Raw genomic sequence first — 20,045 nt, 5'->3', positions numbered from 1 at the left:
TTATCATAAACATTTTTAAGATAAGTTTTTCGAGTCTATTTAGTCGATCTCGTCGCAATCCAACGATTGGCATCTCAAACTGGATTGATTCAGATCTCACGGAATTTTTTTCCTTGGTTTCTAGCGACGCTGTATCAACTACTATGTTATTTAGCGTCGATGGGATTGGTAATAGTGAGATGGTATTTGGCGAGATGAGGTCGAGTTTTCGCATACAGTTTTCAAGGCATGTTTTTTCCCACCCGTCTCGCCAGCCTTGAGGATCCGACCACTTTCGTGCAGTTATTTATGGTTATCTGACTTTTTTGTCTACACGACGGTATACGGTACTTTTCGTTTCACTATATTTTTGTTGAAAAGTTATAAGCAATTATAATGTAATTTTTTTTGGTCATTGTTACCTAGGAGCTTGAGACCTACCTTGCCGAGTACAAAGATGTAGTTCTTCGTCGAAAGTTTTCTTCTATTGTCCATTGTTACGTATTCTCAATAAAAACCTGAGGACAGATGAGAAAAAAAAAACAGGAATTTAAAATTGTATAAAACGAATTTGTTAGCTCGAACTACAAGATGGCATATAAGAAATTAAGTTTGTCTAAAAGAAATTATATGAAGACAGGAACTAGTGACTATAAACAATCATATTTTAGAGGCATCAACAGCAACAATAGCAGCAGAAGAACAACAACGGCAGTAGGAACAGCAACAACATACAGTATGTACTAATAAAGGAATATTTAAAATAATAAGAGTAAAAGATATTATTGCTAATAGTTTCAAATCTTGAAATAATTTATGTAATTGAGATCCTAATTTTAAATTGATTGTTCCTACAATGATGACAATCATATATGAAGAATTACCCTGACTCATTTCTAGATCTATTCCTTTTTATTCTATTAGTATTGGGAAGCCAGAAGACAAACGGCAAATGTTAATTACATCTAGAGCATTAGATTTAATAAATACATATTTTATTCCAATACTATTTTAGAGTAAAACATACTGTTGGCTAAGTTATTTATTCATTCATTCATTTCATTCATTCACTCACTCACTCACTTATTTATTTATTTATTTATTTATTTATTTATTTATTTATTTATTTATTTATTTATTTATTTATGTATTTATTTATTTATTTATTTATTTATTTATTTATTTATTATTTATGCCTATAACAGGGCAAAGCCCCAATTACAATAGACAGTACAGACATTCGTTTAAAAAAAACATAGAATTGCATATAACATGAAAAAAGAGATGAAACAGATACAAATGCAGGATAAAAGTGTAAATAGAAATTAAAATGGAAAATGAGAAAAGGAAAAAAAAAGAACAAATAGATACTACCTAAATAAAAGACACAGATATAGATATAAAGGACTTATTATTTCTATTCCCCGTATCTAATATCTGATGAGACGGAAAACCACGCCATATTACCTACCAATTTATTAACTCAACCATATTCATTATCAGTCACATTTCATATCTCCCTCCTAACAGTGTTGTGTATTTCCACCATAGATGGCGATTGTGGTTTCTCGATCTCTCATAAGATGGCACTAGAATATATTTCAGTAAAACAATGCAATCATTATAGGCTATATTTATGCAGGAGCACCAACATTTGAAATTAAATCATTTTAAACTCTATGACAATGACTTTCTAATATTTTATACATATGCTAATGTCAACAGTATTTGGGGTTCCAAATAATATACAAATGGAAACCTTTTTCACAATACTGTATTATGTTCAAATCCACCGAATATCAATATGGACTAAAATACACCAGCAATCTATGTTACACAACTTATGATAAAAATTAAAACCTAAGGTAATTAGAAAATTCAGTTCATAGTTTTGTCATACAACATCATTTTATATTACTGAACTGTAATATTCTAGTGATGGATGACCTAATATAATCTCAATATAAATGACGATTCTTTCTGTCATTATTTTTATATCTAGTAACTTTATAATGATATTGGTTATACTGCAAAAGCTATACTTCATGACGTCACAAATGGTACGAAGTAAGGGAAATTTAGTCTATAGTCTTTCGAATTTTAATAATATTCAGAATGAAAACATATTATTAATTTCTTTTATATACATTTATAAGCCTCTTTTATATTGAATTTATTCAATTATTGCATCGTATATTTATTTACTTTTAATATATTCAATTAGTGTACTCTCGGAGACGTTGGTAGTATGTAAATGGAATCTTGGGAGAATCGATGAATCGTTCGCCTCATGCGACTGTTTCGAAGAACTACAGTCAGTTTAAAAATGTCGCTGGTTGGTTGCGCCTGTGGCGGATAGTAGCTTAATGGTGGAAGTAAATTTAACATAGTGCACAACGTGAACTTCAATTTGGAAAATTCGCAGAATCTTGTATTAATGGGGTCGCATTTTAACCAAAATCCAACTAATGTAAGTACTTGTATATGATATATATCGTTATATAATTCGTAATTTTAATTACATATCTTTCGTGAGAGGACATTTGGAATGTCATTAATATTTTTTTTTGTGAAGAAGCAGTAGAAATTAAGGAATTTGAAGAAGGTAATATTGCAAGATATTCACCTCATATTTATCATAAGCATTCTTAAGCAGGTGGTGTATTACATTATTGTATGTAATATGTTGGATTGTTGTCAAATGTCAGTCCTTGACCTGTTATGTAGTTTAGAGGTGAAAATCAGTGAAGGTGAATGTGGATGGGAGGGAAAAGGTAGATTGACTTCACTAATGGTTGACAATTATTTTGTAGTGCATTTCAATTAATTTATATGACGTTATAAAATTTTAAGTTGAAATTAAAGGAATGAATTCACGTTTGGTCCTTTTCATAAATTTTCACATTCCAGTTGTTCTACAGATGGTTTTAAACGATTTTGAATATTCATTTAGCCTGATATGGTGAATATGCTTAGAAAGAGGTGTCAGGTTTCATTAGAGAATTAAGCTAAGATTAGAGATTGTACCTGAATCTTCGTGAAAAACATATGACATAATGCTTAGGTCTTTTGGTTGGTATTGAGAATAATTGTCTAAAATGTGAGACCAACAAATAATACGGCGGAAGTGAAAAAAAAAGTAAGTTTAATTTTATGCAAATTAACGTTTTTTAATAATATTGTAGATTATCAATTTGTCGAGTGTAGGTAGAAATTTGTGACTGTTCCAACGATTTGGATTCCTTTTCCTCGTCTTCCCTCCCCCCTCCCCTGAAGATGAAGGTAGATCCAACATTGAAAACGTCATGCCTTTAGTATTTCATTACAGAGATTAATTAAAATCCAATGTAGAGTAGGCTAAATTTCTCTTGAATCAGTCACTGGGCCAAACTTCCTTCTCTTATCAACTAGCATACTGAGGGCTATTAACAGCGTATTTTAACTTCTGTTTATTCTCTAGTTGCCAATACTGCATGGATGAATTATTTCGTGTTTAAATTTGTGTATGGAATATGAATTGTTTATTTTAAAATAGGATAATTTTAGCAGTTTTAGTTTCTTCTTTGTAGGCTAATATAGGCTAGATATATCCATGATGTAAGCAAAGGGGCTCTTTGCCAAAGGTGACTAATCCATATTTCATTCAAGTAAAATAAAAGGGAAGCTAACAAAGAGTTGGAAATATTTAAGATTCATTACATTCCTTCCTGTACAGTTGCTGCACATTTGTAAAACATACATGCCCAATTTAGTTGATTTTGCTTTTAGTCATTCATGAAACTTTGTTGCTGCTAGAGTCGTAATATTATTTTGTCATTACATGAAATGTGTAGAAAATATTGTGATGTTGTGAAAGAAATAATATGAGCATAATTTCACGTCAGTTTTACTCTCTCAGAGGACTGTTGACTCATTTCTACAATTGAGTAAAATAAATAACTTAAAACATTGGAATGCAAGTATCAGACTGTCGACATTATGTAGCTAGTTTGTAAAAGTAAAGCAAGGAATTGTTTAAGCTATAATCTGAGTAAAACAACCCTACCATAGCCTGCCCTAACCTAACGTAATTAGGGAAATTAGTATGCTTGCAGTACGAATAATGTTAGGCCCAACTGTAGGCTTAGGCTACTATCACATGTGACTAACAACAACAGTTGTCATATTTATTTTGTTCCATTCTGTAATAACAGGACTGGACAGTTTCCAGGTGGCAGGTCGCCTTGGCAACAAAAAAAATTGCACCTGGCACCTAACTAAAATGTTCAATTTTTGACTGCTAAAATTCCATTCTTAGGGCCTATATTAACGAAATAGAATACTTTTCTATAGTATGTGAAACTGAAACTTCCAATTTGCATTTTTCTGAGTTCTATGGTACGTACAGGAATCTGTGACAGGTTAGTTAGGTTAAGTTAGTTCAGGCTTTCCGTATGCTTTGCATGTATGAATCTGTGACAGGTTAGGTTAGCTTAGGCTTTTGGTATGCCTTGAATATACTAAGTGAAGTGAAATGTGCGTTTCGCGTTCATATTTCACGTGTTAAATAATCACTTTTAAGTTACTACACTGATCAGTTCTTTTCAATTTTCAGCTATTTTCTAATATGTTTTCAAGTGACGCCCTATATCAGGGGTCGTCAGCACAGAGCACGCTGGGGCTAGCTTTTCTTACCCGTGGAAAACGCAGTGCACTAGGGTGCACTCCGTAGCTGCTAGCGGGTATGCTCTCTATCTCTCCCTGTTGCACGACGGTGCACACCGGACAGCACCGCATACCCTTTGCACATTTCTGCGAGTGCTGACGACCACTGCCCTATATGAATTCTTTACATTCAAAACTACCAGCCCTCTGAAAATTAGATAATTTTTCGTAAAAAAAAAAATCTTCAGTGTCGTGTGCTATAGAAAACCGTTCAAATCTTATCGATTTCACCATCATTAATAATGAAATATAATATGTAATTTGCTGACATTTTATGGATATCCAAGATAAAAACACAACTTGATTACAGTACTCGCTTCAAGGCAAAATTGCTTTGTGAAGTAGAGGAAGAAGTGTTGAAAGCCACAATGGGTGAATAGGCCTACTATGAATTCAGAGTAGGTAACTAAGCAGAAGATACCATTTCATGATCTTGATGAAATTGTCTGCCCTGATTGGTAGGTTTCCTTCACTAAGGGAACTCATCAACATTGTTGCATTGTTACCAACGTCAACAGTATCATGTGAATGGAGATATAGTGTTAGGAATCTATTGAAAAATAAATTAATTTTTTTATTATAGACAGCATAGCCTAGATCATTTAACGATAGCATGAATTGACTAATAGTTGAATATTTCGATCCAATGCAATTAGTAGAACAATGGTTTGCAAATAAAGGGATATAGACACAGTAAGGGAACCAATAGAAAGGAAGCTGTACTTTTAACCTGCTGAAGGCAGTGAGATTCAAACTGATTGCATTGTAGAGGGAAGCAAATGAAATTATTTGAGTTTTTGTACAAGGACTGGAAGCTTATCATCTGTTTAATGTGGGACTCTGTTGTTATTGTTGGATTCTGGATCCCTCAGGTTGAAATTATAGCGGATGGATAATCCCAGTAAAGAAAATTTTGTGACTTTGCAAAAGAAAGGGATTTGTAAGAATGTGATAATGAATCATTTTGCTAAATCTATTACTTACTTAATATTTATCCATCACTGGCTCTATATCCCTTTTGGGCCCTGATCTACTTCACAAATTCTCACAACCCAACGTTACACATATACACAATGGTAGGACTCCATGATGTAAAGTCAGGATGATGCTGGGCCCCTGCCTAAGAAACACAGGACATCACATTAACAATAGACAAACATTCATGTCCTAGGCAGGAACTCACGACTGTAGCTTCATGCAGTGTCAAATCTGTATATCTTAACCACTGGCTACCATGGTTAGCTTTTACTTAATATAGGCCTATTAGGTTTGTTTCTGTAGCAGTTTCTAATGGTTTGCAACCAGGCTTTAAGCTAGAAAATAAATAATTGTCGCAAAAATGCACAAATGAAGAATTATATTTGTGCAAATTGCGAAAATCTTTCGCAATATTATAGGCTAAATAATTATACAGGGAGATAAAATTAATTAAGTACCATATGCAGAAACAAAAAGTTATGTAATTTGTTTCTTGGACTTGCATTACTTTCAGTCCATCTCACCACACACTAGATATACTTATGTAAGTAAATCATTAGACGTAGGTATGTTTAGAATTAATTACTGCTGAATTTATATCACATTAAAATTCGTTATTTTAAGAGTAACGTTATTTTAAGAGTGTTCTAAACATTGAAATTCTTTACTTGTAGGCCCTTCAAGATTTATTGTTAGCAGAGTGCTAACTTCATTTACTGAAAAGCAATTTCTAATTTCAGTTTTTACAAAATTCATGCAACCAAATCCTTGCTCACAATTTACAGTAGGCCTATGCGATGGAATTTTATAAATCAATTAGGAAAAATATTGTTCACTTAACTTACATAAATTGCACCAACTCTTTGAAATCCATTCCTGAACATCTATTGCTCAATACCTTTTCGAACATTGCCCATTCCTTTAGCATTTCATTTAAATTCAGTTTCTCTAGAATTGATTAGTTCATACACATCTCAGATTTCATGTTTTCTATTACCAGCTTCGTTTCTGAAGTCCAATGTCGTTATCGCTTTTGCACATTTACATTCAAAGTTTGTTGCATTTTTAGAAGTCGAATAGCAAAATGCGACAAATGGGAGTGTGGCTTAAACCCTGCTTGCAACCCTCATGAACTCATAATCATGCTTATGGCGGTTGCAAACCATTGAAAACTGGCGCAGAAACAAACCTATTAATTACTACTCGTACTGTATTTAATTTAATTTGTTATATTGCATAGATCTTACATCAGCATTGTAGGTTTGAGATGTGGAGCAAGTCAGAAGTTACTGGTATAGGAAATTATAGGAAAAAACCTATTATTTAATACTGTATTTAATTACCTTAACGTCTTCATTGTAGGTTTGAGATGTGAAACAAGTCAAAAGTTACAGAAAAATATCATCATCATCCTTTAAGCATATTGGCCTGTTCTGTTTCCAGAATTCATCTGGTCTCTTCAGCATTTCTTTGACTGTCCAGGTGTTCTTTTTCCATTTGGTCCATACTGCCATATTCTTAACAGGATTCTTTCACCATTTATATAAGTATTTACCTGGCTCAAACTATTTTTTCGGTATTTATCAATTGTTACAGTTATGCACTCCAGTTGTAATTTCTGTCGAATGTCTTCATTAATTGTAATGTGGTCTAGTATTGTACATCCTGTCAATGCTCTGAAAGCCACATCTCAACAGCCTCTAATCTTTTCTGTTGCGCTTTAGTGAGAGTCCATGTTTCAGCACCGTATAACAGTATCGGACTTGCCATTGTTTTATAAAATTTTTGAAAGTGTTTCAGTTTTGACTTTCTTTAATAACATGCATTGTATAGGACCAATTCTGGTATTTGCAAATTTTATTTTTAACATCTCTGGAGTCTGCTGCTTTGGAGTAATGGTTAGTGTGTCTGACAGTGAAACGAACAGGCCTGGTTTCAAATCCTGGTTGGGACAAGTTATCCAGTTGAGATTTTCCGGGGTTTTCCCTCAACCCATTAATAGCAAATGCTGGGGAACTTTTAGCACTGGACAAGTGACTCACTTCACTGACATTATCAACTTCACTTAACTCGTATGCTAGATAACCATCGCAGTTGATAAAGTGTCGTAAAATAATCCAATTAAACTATAAGTATCTGAAGGAAATGTGAGATAACACAGCCTAAATAATGAGAACAATTCGCGTGTTCCAAAATTGTAATTGATAATAAACTGAACTGAACTCTTCCTTTTAAAAGCTAAAATTTTTGTTTTCATTAAATAGATTTTAAAATTATAATCAGACAGCAGATTTTGGGTCTCGATACTGAACGTTAGGTGTCAGTCAGTTGCAGGGAGGTATTGAACTCATTACTTTGCTCCCTCCATAAGCGAAGGGACATGATGTCTTGTTGGTGTGTAGGGACCGAAAATCCGCTGTCTGATTATACTTTTTTATAATAATTATTTAATAAAAAATATAGCTCTGCAGACCATCTTTCATCCTATAAGTAGAGAAATATATAGTACATTTTTATTAATATGTAGTAAGTAGATTAATTAAATGTGTGAAGGGAAAGTTTGTTATTTAATGACACTCAATTTTAGTACGCCATATACTGCTAAATTGAGAGAAAATTGATTACGATGGCATAAAAGATCTATTTCCACATTTTTACGGAAAGAAACATTTGGGCAACCTTGCTGCTAAATGATATTTTCGAACATGTCTGTATATCTGTCTATCTGTACACAAATTTTTCCTAACTGTTGATGGATTCTGTAGATTTTCATTATATACAGGTCAATTCCTACGGAATGATACATATGAAGTTTAATTATTTTCACTGAAATATGAAGTAATTTAATGGAATTTTGTTTGACTCAAAATGAGAATTTACTCAAAATCGTTTCATAAGATTTTTTTTCATGGTTTTATTATTATTTTTTTTTTGTTTCACATGCTGCTAATCATTATTTTATTAAAGCCCACGTTTGTATATGCGGTTGAATGTTTATAATAGAATATTCTTTTATAACTTCGAACAATTTGGCTTCGAAGAATCCCTGACATGTATTATAGTAAAAAAAAAATGAAATTTCAATCCATAAATACGTTTAAATTCTTTTGTCATTTTCAAATACCCATTTTAATAAGTAAAAGTAATGCTGGAAGTAATTATGGTATTTTATGTGAATTTGTGCATAAGTAATTTTATATTCTGCTTAAACAGTATAAATCGTAAACGAAGTATCTGAGAGATTAGGAAATGCTTTTTAGGTGTCATATCTCATTGAAGAAAAATGTCCAACTATACATCCTCCTGGAAGTGGACAGCGCCGAAAGGTGGCTAATATAGCTATAAAGACTGAATGACTATCAACAGTAGTCCTCTGTCTCCACGTCCTCCATTAGAAGGGTTAGGCCGGGTGCACACAGAATCAGACGCGGCGCGGCGCGACGCGACATTTTGTCTCGTGGTACTTGTCTCCCATTGATTTCTTATGGTGCGGTGCACACAGAATCAGACGCGGCGCGACGGTCGCGAGGAGACACAAGGCGACACGAAGAGACAGCTTCGAATGACTGCTAGAAGTTCGTCGCGAGGAGACAGTCTGATAGCGGCAGTGTACTGCGCATGCGTTAGTAGTGGCTATGATTGCACGCTTTCATTATCTACAAAAAATACTATTGTTGTGTAGGGCACATTATTCATAATGGAGCTCGATGCGGATAAATTAGTTGATTTAGTACAGGAAAGATACATTCTGTACAATCTTTGAAACAATATCACGAGAATAATGTGGTTTCTGAAAATATGTGAAAAATTGTAAATGAGATGAAAGCACCAGGTGAATCATAATTTATAATAATAACACTGCGTAACAAATGTTAACTTTTTTTTTGCGCTAGACATGTGATATATGTTTTCTACATAATTTGAGCCTCCTGAATACGAATATGACAATAAAAACAGTTGTTGGTTACGGTTTTTGAGAAATTTTGGAATTTATATTTATTCAAAATATTGTTTTATATAATGACAATAAGGCTAAATATTCACTTTTCAGAAGATTGCAGCTTTCTTTTTCTTCATTTTCTTTTACACTGGGCATCAGGTACATCACGAGCTAAAGTCCAACAATAGTCTGCTAGCATATTGGTACTCCATTGTACTTGGTATCTTTTTCCATAGTTGAAATTTCTTGTGGAAGCGCTCATCATGCTCATCACTGAAATCGCACAATTCTCGGGAAAAAAAGTCAAGATGTGAGTGAAGGAAGTGAATTTTCAGGGAAATTTTACAACCCCTAGTTTAATACGCCAACAGTACATTTTTCACTAGTTCTTCATAGTTCTCACTTCTACAGTTATCCAGAAAATTAATTCAACCTCCTTGAATGCAATCCAGACGGCTGTCTCTTTTCCTTCCAGCAAAGATTCGAAGTGATTGTCCATTATTTCTCTAATTTGTGGTCCATTGAGAACTCCCTCTTTTAATTTTGAACCACTAATAGCAGGAAATGTTAAGGAATGCGCGCTGGTCCGAGTCCTCATGGGGGAAGAAATTTTCTCATGAAATTTCGGCCAATGTATGGGACCGGTGCCCACCTAGCATCGTGATGCACTTGGGGAGCTACGATAGGTAGCGAAAGCCGGTTGCGAAAGCCAGATATAAGGACTGGGGGGGATCATCGTGCTAACCACACAATACCTCCATTCTAGTTGGATGATCGTCCACCTCTGTTTTGGCATGTGGACGTGAGGCCAGCAGCCGGCTGGTCGGTCTGGGCTCTTCACGGGGTGTAGCGCCACCGATTATTAATAGCAGGAAATTTTTCCTGGATATTTTTAAATGCTTCAGTTTTATAATTTATCCCTTTAACAAAATTCTTCATTAACCCTAACTTATTGTGTAAAAGGGGTAAAATTACTTCGCTTTGAGGTACAAGGGGTTGATGTATAACATTTTTCTTCCCTGGCTCTAGTGATTGTCGTTTTATTTTATAATGCATATCTCGAGCGCGAGTCCACACCTGTGGAGTAACGGTCAGCGCGTCTGGCTGCGAAACCAGGTGGCCCGGTTCGAATCCCGGTTGGGGAAAGTTACCTGGTTGAGGTTTTTTCCCGGGTTTTCCCTCAACCCAATACGAGAAAATGCTGGGTAACTTTCGGTGCTGGACCCCGGGCTCATTTCACCGGCATTATCACCTTCATTTAATTCGGACGCTAAATAACCTAGATGGTGAAAAAGCGTCGTAAAATAACCCAATAAAATAAAATAAAAATAAAATATCTGGAGCGCGACTGTCCAATTCGTACAGAAAGCAGCAAAATTTTGTGTAGCCTAATTGCATTCCAAAAAGCATTGCTAAAACCTTCAAATCCGCACATATAAACCATTCATACTTTGAATATTATCATTAAAGCACACTTTAAAGAAATAGCCTACACGTCCTACACAGAATACTAACACCACAGAAATATCCTGGTAAACTGAAGCGTTTTCATACGGCGAACCTGTTTCTTCCCCTCCAAATGGAACCGAAAAGGACAATAAAACAATTTCCGCTTCTAGAAGTGGATTTGACATGGTGATATATTGCAAGATATAAACTACAGTAATGTAATTAAGCTCACTGTGTAAAAAATGCACATCTCAAGTAAAATCAGGTAAACTCAAGTGAATTTATACCGCGAACCTGTTTCACTCCCTCCAAAGAGACTCGTAGAAGGGCAATAAAATAATTTCCCTTTCTACAAGTGCTTCTATCATGGTGCCCTACATATACTACATTTGTTTTCACATAATGGGTCTTCACATTTGTAAAACAAAATAGTTACACACGAAATACGGTGATTTTTAAATTAAATGCATAAAAATTTAATTATATTGTGCATCTCGAAAACCCGAAGTGATGGAACATTTTGCTTGTTATTTTTTAATTCAGGAGGTCTAAATTATTAAGAATTTGTTAGTTTTATGTCTGGCGCAAAATGACTGTTGACCAGTGTAATTTGTAGTAAGCCTAATTCTCTGCTCTAAACTATCACTCATTATTGATTTAATATATTATTTTTCTTTATTGTGAGTCATGAAGTAGTCATAACTAGACATCGGATTTTTAGGCACTAAAATTGCAGTTTTAGGCGCCTAAAATAAGCTCAAAATTTGTAAAATTAGGCTCTATTTTAATGAAAATAGGCATTTTAGGCACATCAAGGTATCATACTTATTTCTTTCACTGAAATTTTTAGTTATACACTAAAATACGCACAAAAAAGTATGTTTAATCATTGAAAAAGAATACTATATTATATTTATAAACAGAGCTGCACAAATTTAATATATTGAAACTAATGAAATAATGATTATTGATATCAAGATAACTCATTTTAAGTTATTGAAATTCAGTTCCATGCTCAGACTTTATTATAATTATCTGCACAGTACACCACCAGAATTTTTTCTAAATTCTCCACAGTTAACCGTTGCCTTTTGTCACTGAGAATCATTTTGAAAGCAGAAAAACTTATTTCAACCGAAACTGATGTGAGAGGCGCAAATTTTAAATTAGGTACAATAGAAACATCAATACTTACTGGAACATTCACACTTTCCCCCGATATCACTCTTGATACTTTTTCCAACAATGAAAATCCTACATTCTTATTTAATACGTTGTCCCACTTATTTTTAACTTTTTTCCCAGTTTCGCCCAAAGCAGAATGTATGTTCACTTGAGCTTCCTTTACTATTGCTATTTGGCTACAAAGAGATTGTTTTTCACGTTCTAATTGTTCAATGCTTGCAGGTATGAAAGAAAAGTTTGATGTTATGTAGGCAATATCGTTTTTCACTCGTGAGTCATTCAGACAATCTTTCACTGCCTTCACACACGCTGCACTATCAGTTTCAGGTAATTTATCAATAACTGTGACCACTTCTTTAAAATACTCAGAATAATACACCACTGACTGAATCCAGGTTCCCCATCGTGTAACAACCGGCTGAGGTGGGAGTGGGATATCTGGAAAGTTCTCTCTGAATATTGAAATCCTGGATGGGGCTTTACAAAAACATTTTTTTTGTGTTAGAAATAAACGAATTGACAAGAGGAAATTCATTCCGGATTGTTTCAGAAACCCTGTGAAGGACATGTGCTAGACAGGTTACATGCGTGAGGTTAGGATAAAATGTTTTAAGAAGTGGAGCTGCAGCAACCATGTATGAGGCAGCATCAGTACAAAACAACAGAACTTTAGAATCGTCTATATTACCTGAGTATAAAGACTGTAGGCCTTTATTTACAAAATAAGCAATGGCTTGGCTATTCACTTTCGAAAGTTCCTTAACACATACGAGGTGTGGAATCGAAGGTCCATCAGGACTAAGTTTTCCTACTACCATATTTGATATATACCTATTCATAGGATCTGAGGTTTCATCCACAGAGACCCATATGTAAGAATCACCTATATCCTCCCGAATGGAAGCTAAAGTTTCATTGTATATTCTGTCTAAGTAATTTTTTCTTAGGGTCGACTCAGATGGGATAATTTGTTTGCAGTATTTTTGTAAAAACTGTCTTAAAACCGGATTTTCAATACATTTCAGGGAATGTTAGCAGCAACAAACGCTCTGGTTAAATCAGCATAGAAATTGCTGCTGAAATTGGATGAAGTAGGCTGTGTTAGTAAAGTTTGTTGCAGTTGATTTTTCTGCTGAGCTTTAGCCTTATGAGCCGCTCCTTGCACATGCTGCTTTAGGTGGCACTTCTTTTCTTGCGAAATCTAAAAATGTAAAGTAAACTGAATTAAAATAAAATCCTAATTGTTGTATTGCCGTATTTCTATCACAAAGTTAGTGGGTTCGAACAATCAAAATTTTAATGACCTGCAAATACTTTAACTATTGGAATTTAAAAGGTTAAAGCGTAGTGGTCTTAAAAAGAATTATACCTCAGGATAGCTCAGTCAATGTATAAATATTATAGGCCTACTCATTAAAATTAATAGAATTTATATATTTCAACTATTGTTACATACCTGTTTGCTACAAATCTTGCAGAATATTATTTTTCCATCATAAGTGAATTCTGAATATTCTGTTATCCATTGCCGGATCAATGTAGATTTTGCACTTATATTTTTCGGCATTATGGCGTTAAACTTCACAGGAAAACGTCCTACCGCTCAAAACTTCTCAACACAAATAAGGTGAGGGAAAGAGCAACTGTTAACGAGCATTCAAATGAACCGTTGTTATTGAGATTCAATTGGACAAAAATACAAAGTTCCACTTATTGTTGCATTTCCTGGTAGTGTTAACACTAGGAGGGCCATTCTTTTAAATATTTTGTAACGGTTTACCCTACTAATTCGCAGTTTTACGACTTTTCATAAATATTTCAAAAACACTCTTTCTCCAAAAATTGTGATTTTATGACACTCTGAAGGGCAGTACAGCTAATCGGTTTCAGACCGAAAACAGTCATTTTTATAGTATAGTATATCTCTGAATCGGTAGCAGCACATGTTGTGATTATTGCCTGCTTCAAAACTAAGGTTGGTTCTTTGTCGGCATTTATGCCTCCAAACATGTTAAATTCGGTGAAATCTATTGCGAGTGTCGTGAGATTCAAAACATTTTGTTTCCTTTATCAATGGTTTCATGGCCGGTGTGAAGCAAACTTTCCACTTTTTAAATGCCTTAAATTTCGCAGTGAATGCATGTATAAATTATAAAAAGTAAGAGTAAAATGCGAAACTTTACAGTGAGTTGGGCATTTTTAGGCGAATATTAACAAATTAGGCTCTAATAACCGTTTTAGGGCATTTTAGGGCACTATAAAACTCTTTGAATACCTTTCAATTTCCATGAAACACAAATATTAATAATTATTTTTACTTTTCTCCTAAAGAAACAAAATAGGCATTTGCCCTAGAATCCGATGTCTGGTCATAACATAAAAAATGACGTTTTAATTTTAAGACTCTTTCAATCGTATAGATTTTTAGGAGCTTGCGTCCTTAGGAAATAATAAGCAACTACAATAGAATTTTTCATATAGACAGTCCTCTATTATTGACGCCATTTTCTAGCCTAGGACAGTTTTCCAATCCCACAGCCAACAAATCAGTTGTCGCGAGCAGACAGTTTTAAGCTGTCGCGAGGCGTTGTAAAGCAAAACGTAGCGTCGCGCCGCGCCGCGTCGCGTCGCGTCGCGTCTGATTCTGTGTGCACCCGGCCTTAGAGTGTCTTGAAGAAATCATCGTCCGTGTTCCCTGATAAAAAGAGGGACCTACAATACGATTGTCATTGATACGACACTAAACAATGATACTCCACTGCCTTTGATGAGCAATCTCAGTCGAGCAGATAGAAGATTGCCTTCTAACTTAGGAGAGTAAATAATTCCTAAAAGAAGGGCCATGAGTGGATGCGGCTTGAAGCTATGAAGAAGGCAACACATCTAGGAGGATGCTTGGAAGACAAACCCTGCCCTCCAGGTTTGTAGTTGTGCGGCAGGCCGATTCCCTCCCACATAAAAGAAAATTTTACTCATCAGTTTCATAAAGTACTCGTAAATAGCTGGATAGTTCTGACGATAAAATGGTACAATATAGAGGCATTTGGTGTACACTTATGCTTAGGATGGAACCATTTAGAATGTCATTACAAATACACCGTGTCCAGCCTATATGTTTAACATTTTAAGAGAGTATATATTTTAAAGTAAGCCACGCTTAATGAAAAAGATGACGTCTGTCAGAGAAAGTCATGCCATTTGCGATACATTTCAAATAATTCCAACATGTGCACCCGCAGTGACCCAGCAGATGCCCAACCCATACTCCACCTCCATCCGGGTATTCACAACATTTGCGGTGTGACGTTGACAATGGGTTGATAAATCTCCACACGAGTGCTGTACACTTGATCCTTCACAAACCCCCATAGGAAAAAGTCCAGTGGGATCATATCTAGGAAGCGTGGAGGCCAAACGAGTGGTTCAGCCCCACTTCCAATCTATCGACCAGGGAACTCCTCAACCAAAAATTCTCGCACCTGGATCACAAAGTGGAGTGGGGTCCCGTCTTGCTGGAAAATGGTTCCAAGAGGTAATTGAGGCACTGCGTAATTATCCAATACATCCAAATAATTTGTTCCTGTCACTGTTTTCTTAGTACAGAGAAACGGGCCTATTATGCTGTTTTTCATTAGTGTACATCACACATTCAATTTTAGTGAGTCTCTTTCGACATCACAAACCTCATAAGGATTTTCATTATCCTATATACGGCATTATGTCTGTTAACTTTCCCACACACGTGGAAGTTGCTTCATCAGAAAAGCGTACTTTATCCAGAAAAGCACCGTCCTCTTCAGTTTTATTCAAAACGTCTGCAACAAACGTTTGTCTTTTACGTTTGTCATTAGAATAGATTCGCTGATGTAACTGAATCTTGTAGGTCCATAGACGTAATATTTTGTGGACTACATCATGAACCGTGGACCGTGAAATGGCGAGCTCTACACTGGCATGTCTAATTGACCTCGGACTTCTTACGAAGGCCGTACGAATCCTTTCCACATTTTCCGTAGACATACAGTATTCCGTTTGCTATGCTTCCCACTGGTAGACAAAAGACTACCAGTTTCTCTGTCCCATTTCAAAATGCTCACATAGGAGGGAACATCGTCGTGATGCCCAAGGTTAAATTCACGGCGAAAAATTTCGTTGTACCCGCTTCATAGATTTCGTTTCAGCCAGTCCAAGAACATAGAAAACTTTTTGTTGTGGTGTCCACATCGCCATCTTTACACATTCTAATCATGTAATCATTGTTGTCAGTGTTGCAAACATAAATTTTATAGATTGCAAGAGACCTACTAACCTATATGAAAGAATTTTTTTATCGGAATCTGATACAACGAAAGTTATAAAAGTTTGTAATGTTAAACCTATAAGCCGGATACACTGTATAATAATTTCATTGTAAACCTACTACAGTGGTCGTTAGTACTCGCTGAAATGGGTAAAGGGTAAGAAGTGTAACGAAGTATGCTTCGTCGTGCAGAAGGGAGAGGAAGACAGCATATCCGACAACAGTCACGGATGCACGCTAGTGCCTCGTGCGGGTAAGAGACGCTAGCCCCAGGGTGCACTGTGCTGATGACCGCTGACTTACTAGAAAACGAAATGTTGGTAGATCTGTAGAAAATTCTGAAGAGGAGAATTAAAAAAATCAAACAAAACTTTGTGAAACCAGAACAAGCCAGGAGGCCTCATCCTTGCAGTTTATGATTATTGTGGTGGTGGATTATGAAGTGTCTTTTGCTGTAATCCAGAAAACTAAAGTTTGTCCTCTTATTCGAGTATATAGGCCTATATTAGGCCTAAATGATTTCATTAATTTATGTAGGCTGTATTATTTGAATGGTAGTTCAAGAAAACATAAATGGAAATATTATTAGTGACATGATAAAGAACTGAGAATTTATGATATACATAAAACTTATAATCAGAAAGCAGGTAGTCCCGTGTGCGTTTACTTTGAGTTAGTGAGGTTGATAACGTGAAAGATATAAACTGGGCAATATAAACATAGAAAATATCTAAGTTATAACTTGTGACAGTAGTTGCTATATAAATTAATATTAATGGTCGAGTTATGTGTTTATTAAGTATGCTCTCTGTAGCCTCCTATCGTTGACTTACATAAAACCCTCAGTCTTCTGTCTTGAAATTGTTCTGAAGCTGCAAATTTTGCTTGATACATAAGTGTAGGTACATAATTATGTGAAATAAATTTATCTAGAATTGTCTTCTATTAACGTATAGTTGATAGTTTAAGAAGTCATTAAATAATACAAAATTATAATAGTCTTAATCAGAATTAAAATTGTTCACATAGAAATTAATTAAATTTATGTTCAAGATATTCTTATACTGTGCAAAAGTTTCGCTAAAGAACATGCCTTTTAATTTTTGTTTTAAAAACTCTAATGCCCTTGATATTTTTAATGTTGAAAGGAATTTCATTAAAAAGTTCCACGCCCACAACAAAATGGCTATTAGAAATTTTGGCTTATCTACAGGTTACGGTTATTTCGAACCTAATGAGAATGTGCGGCATTACCAGAAACATATTCATGTAAATGTTCATATACGAACATTATATTAAAGAAAACACATATTGAAGAAACAGAATACCAAATTCATTGAATAAGTTCTTACAATTTTCTTTTGGTTCACAGTTCTTAAGAATACGCACAGCTTTTCTCTGAAGATATTTAATTATATAGTGATCTCATTGAAATTGGCCACTCCTGTCATATTTATAACTAACTTCCTAATGAACTGTAGGAAATTTTATTGTTAGTAACGGGCAAAACTTCAGAAAGTAGTAAAAAGTGGATATATTAAGCCTTAAAAACCCCTTTAAGTGGACGTAACTTGCTCATTTTCTTCTTTAAGGGAAGTGGTCGACAAAGTGCACTTGGAAAGCTTCAATGGCAAACTTATTCAGATTATATATTTGTGTAAGTAGTACTCCCTGGTACAGCAGCCCTTGAAGAGTCTTGAGCTCTGAAACACGTGATTAGATCCGAGATTCGCAGTTTGAAACCCTGTTGAGAGCAGTGGAGTTTTTAATGGAAATTAAGTTTTTAGCATGACTCCTCTTGAAAGGTAATTAAAGCTAGGAGTTCATTGTCATAAATTCCTGGAACTACCTTGTGCCTCATTGAGATGGATGGCTCTTTGCAAAATTTCTCGTTCACTTGAAATTCATCTCCGCCAGTTATCTTTTTATTTACTTGGTTATTTAACGACGCTGTATCAACTACTGAGTTATTTAGCGTCGATGGAATTGGTGATGTCGAGTTGGTATTTGGCGAGATGAGGTCGAGGATTCGCCATAAATTACCTGACATTTGTCTTACGGGTGGGAAAACCCCCGGGGGTGGGGGGGGGGAGAGAAACCCAAACAGGTAATCAGCCCAAGCGGAAATCGAACCCACACCCGAGCCCAACTCCGGATCAGCAGCTAAACGCGCTACCACTTGAGCTACGCCGTTGGCTACAAGTTATCTTCACATTTGACCTAATCGTGTGTGCTGTGCAATGGGATAAACTTGACTAGAAAACCAGAAAGATGTTAGACATATCGGGTGACTCAGGACCTCTGCACCAAACTCTGAGGTATGATAGGCCAAGTCTAGCATGGAGGACCATTTTTGTCAGACAATCCATATTCTCCAACACATAGTTTAGAAGCAACACAATTTTTGGTTATGACACAATGAATAATTATTTAATTTACTTCCATAGAGTTTACAGCAGGTGTTAATGTACAGTTTGTAATTCTACAAAAAGTTCCTATGCAGATTGGTCCTACTCCACCTCTACCTAACAAAATCTGTCCTCAGGCGGCGATCGGTCGTACGCGGGCGTACGGACAGGTCCATGCACGCTTCCTTACGCAGACCGGTCCCACTCCACCCTTTATGGCTTAGCTTCCTCGGGACAGGCAGGGACGTCGCTAGAGGGGTGCGAAAGGGTGCGCAAGCACCCCATAAAAATCGGAGCACCCCTTTCCGCACCCCAAAATAAAATACTAGGCATAAATTATTTTCAAGAACAAAAACAAACAAACAATTTCTTGGATGTGAAAAAACAACTACGTCCCATAGTGTATCGTAATGGATATGATGAGCAATAATAATAATAATAATAATAATAATAATAATAATAATAATAATAATAATAAACAGATGTATAGTATGCGCGCAAGTGCATGAAAGAACATTTTGAATTTTTTATGTACCACATTTTTACAGCTCGCACCCCATTTTTAAATCTAGCACCCCATCCGCACCCCCCTTGCTCTGATCCTGGCGACGTCACTGGGCACAGGTGCTCCGCACTAGCGTCATTAAGCCAACAGAACATTACTACCTGGGACCGGTCTGCATAGAAACTGTCTGTACATACAGTATACAGCAAGTGTTCAAATTGTCCACCCTGAACCGCATTGCATTCATGACATTCATAACATTGACTACCAAACTCCAATGTGTGGAATCGTTGGTTAAATTGGTGTATCCGAACAATTAGTTTCGCTCTGGTGTTAGCTGAAGTGGTGTACTAGACTCTTCACATGTCTCCAAAGAAGAAATCAATGGACGTTAAGTCGGGCGATCGCACTGGCCACGCAATGGGTCCCCCTCTCCATATCTACCGCTCCCCGTAGTATTGTTGAGATGTGTTCGCAAAGCAAGAGTAAAGTCTGGCGGGGCTTCATAATGCTGGAATTATATGTCCCCAGCGAGTACATTCCCCATGAGCAATGGCATTGTGTTATGAAGGACCTGAAGGTAAGCTGCTCAGGTAA

The 20,045-nt window shown here is 35.7% G+C and overlaps 1 protein-coding gene across 1 annotated transcript in view; it reads left to right on the top strand.

The window, feature by feature from the left end:
- Positions 1-2,309: 2,309 nt before the first annotated feature.
- Positions 2,310-20,045, top strand: part of LOC138712348 (beta-1,4-N-acetylgalactosaminyltransferase bre-4-like) — a 233,941-nt gene continuing 216,205 nt past the window's right edge. The window contains exon 1 of the mRNA XM_069844006.1: positions 2,310-2,449. The gene's annotated coding sequence lies outside the window, so the exon portion shown is untranslated. The remainder of the gene's footprint in view (positions 2,450-20,045) is intronic.

The sequence above is a fragment of the Periplaneta americana genome, chromosome 13, assembly GCF_040183065.1.
Source record: "Periplaneta americana isolate PAMFEO1 chromosome 13, P.americana_PAMFEO1_priV1, whole genome shotgun sequence".
Lineage (NCBI taxonomy): Eukaryota > Metazoa > Arthropoda > Insecta > Blattodea > Blattidae > Periplaneta > Periplaneta americana.
Note: the sequence above shows the minus strand (reverse complement) of the source record. Positions and strands in the feature narration are given on the sequence as shown.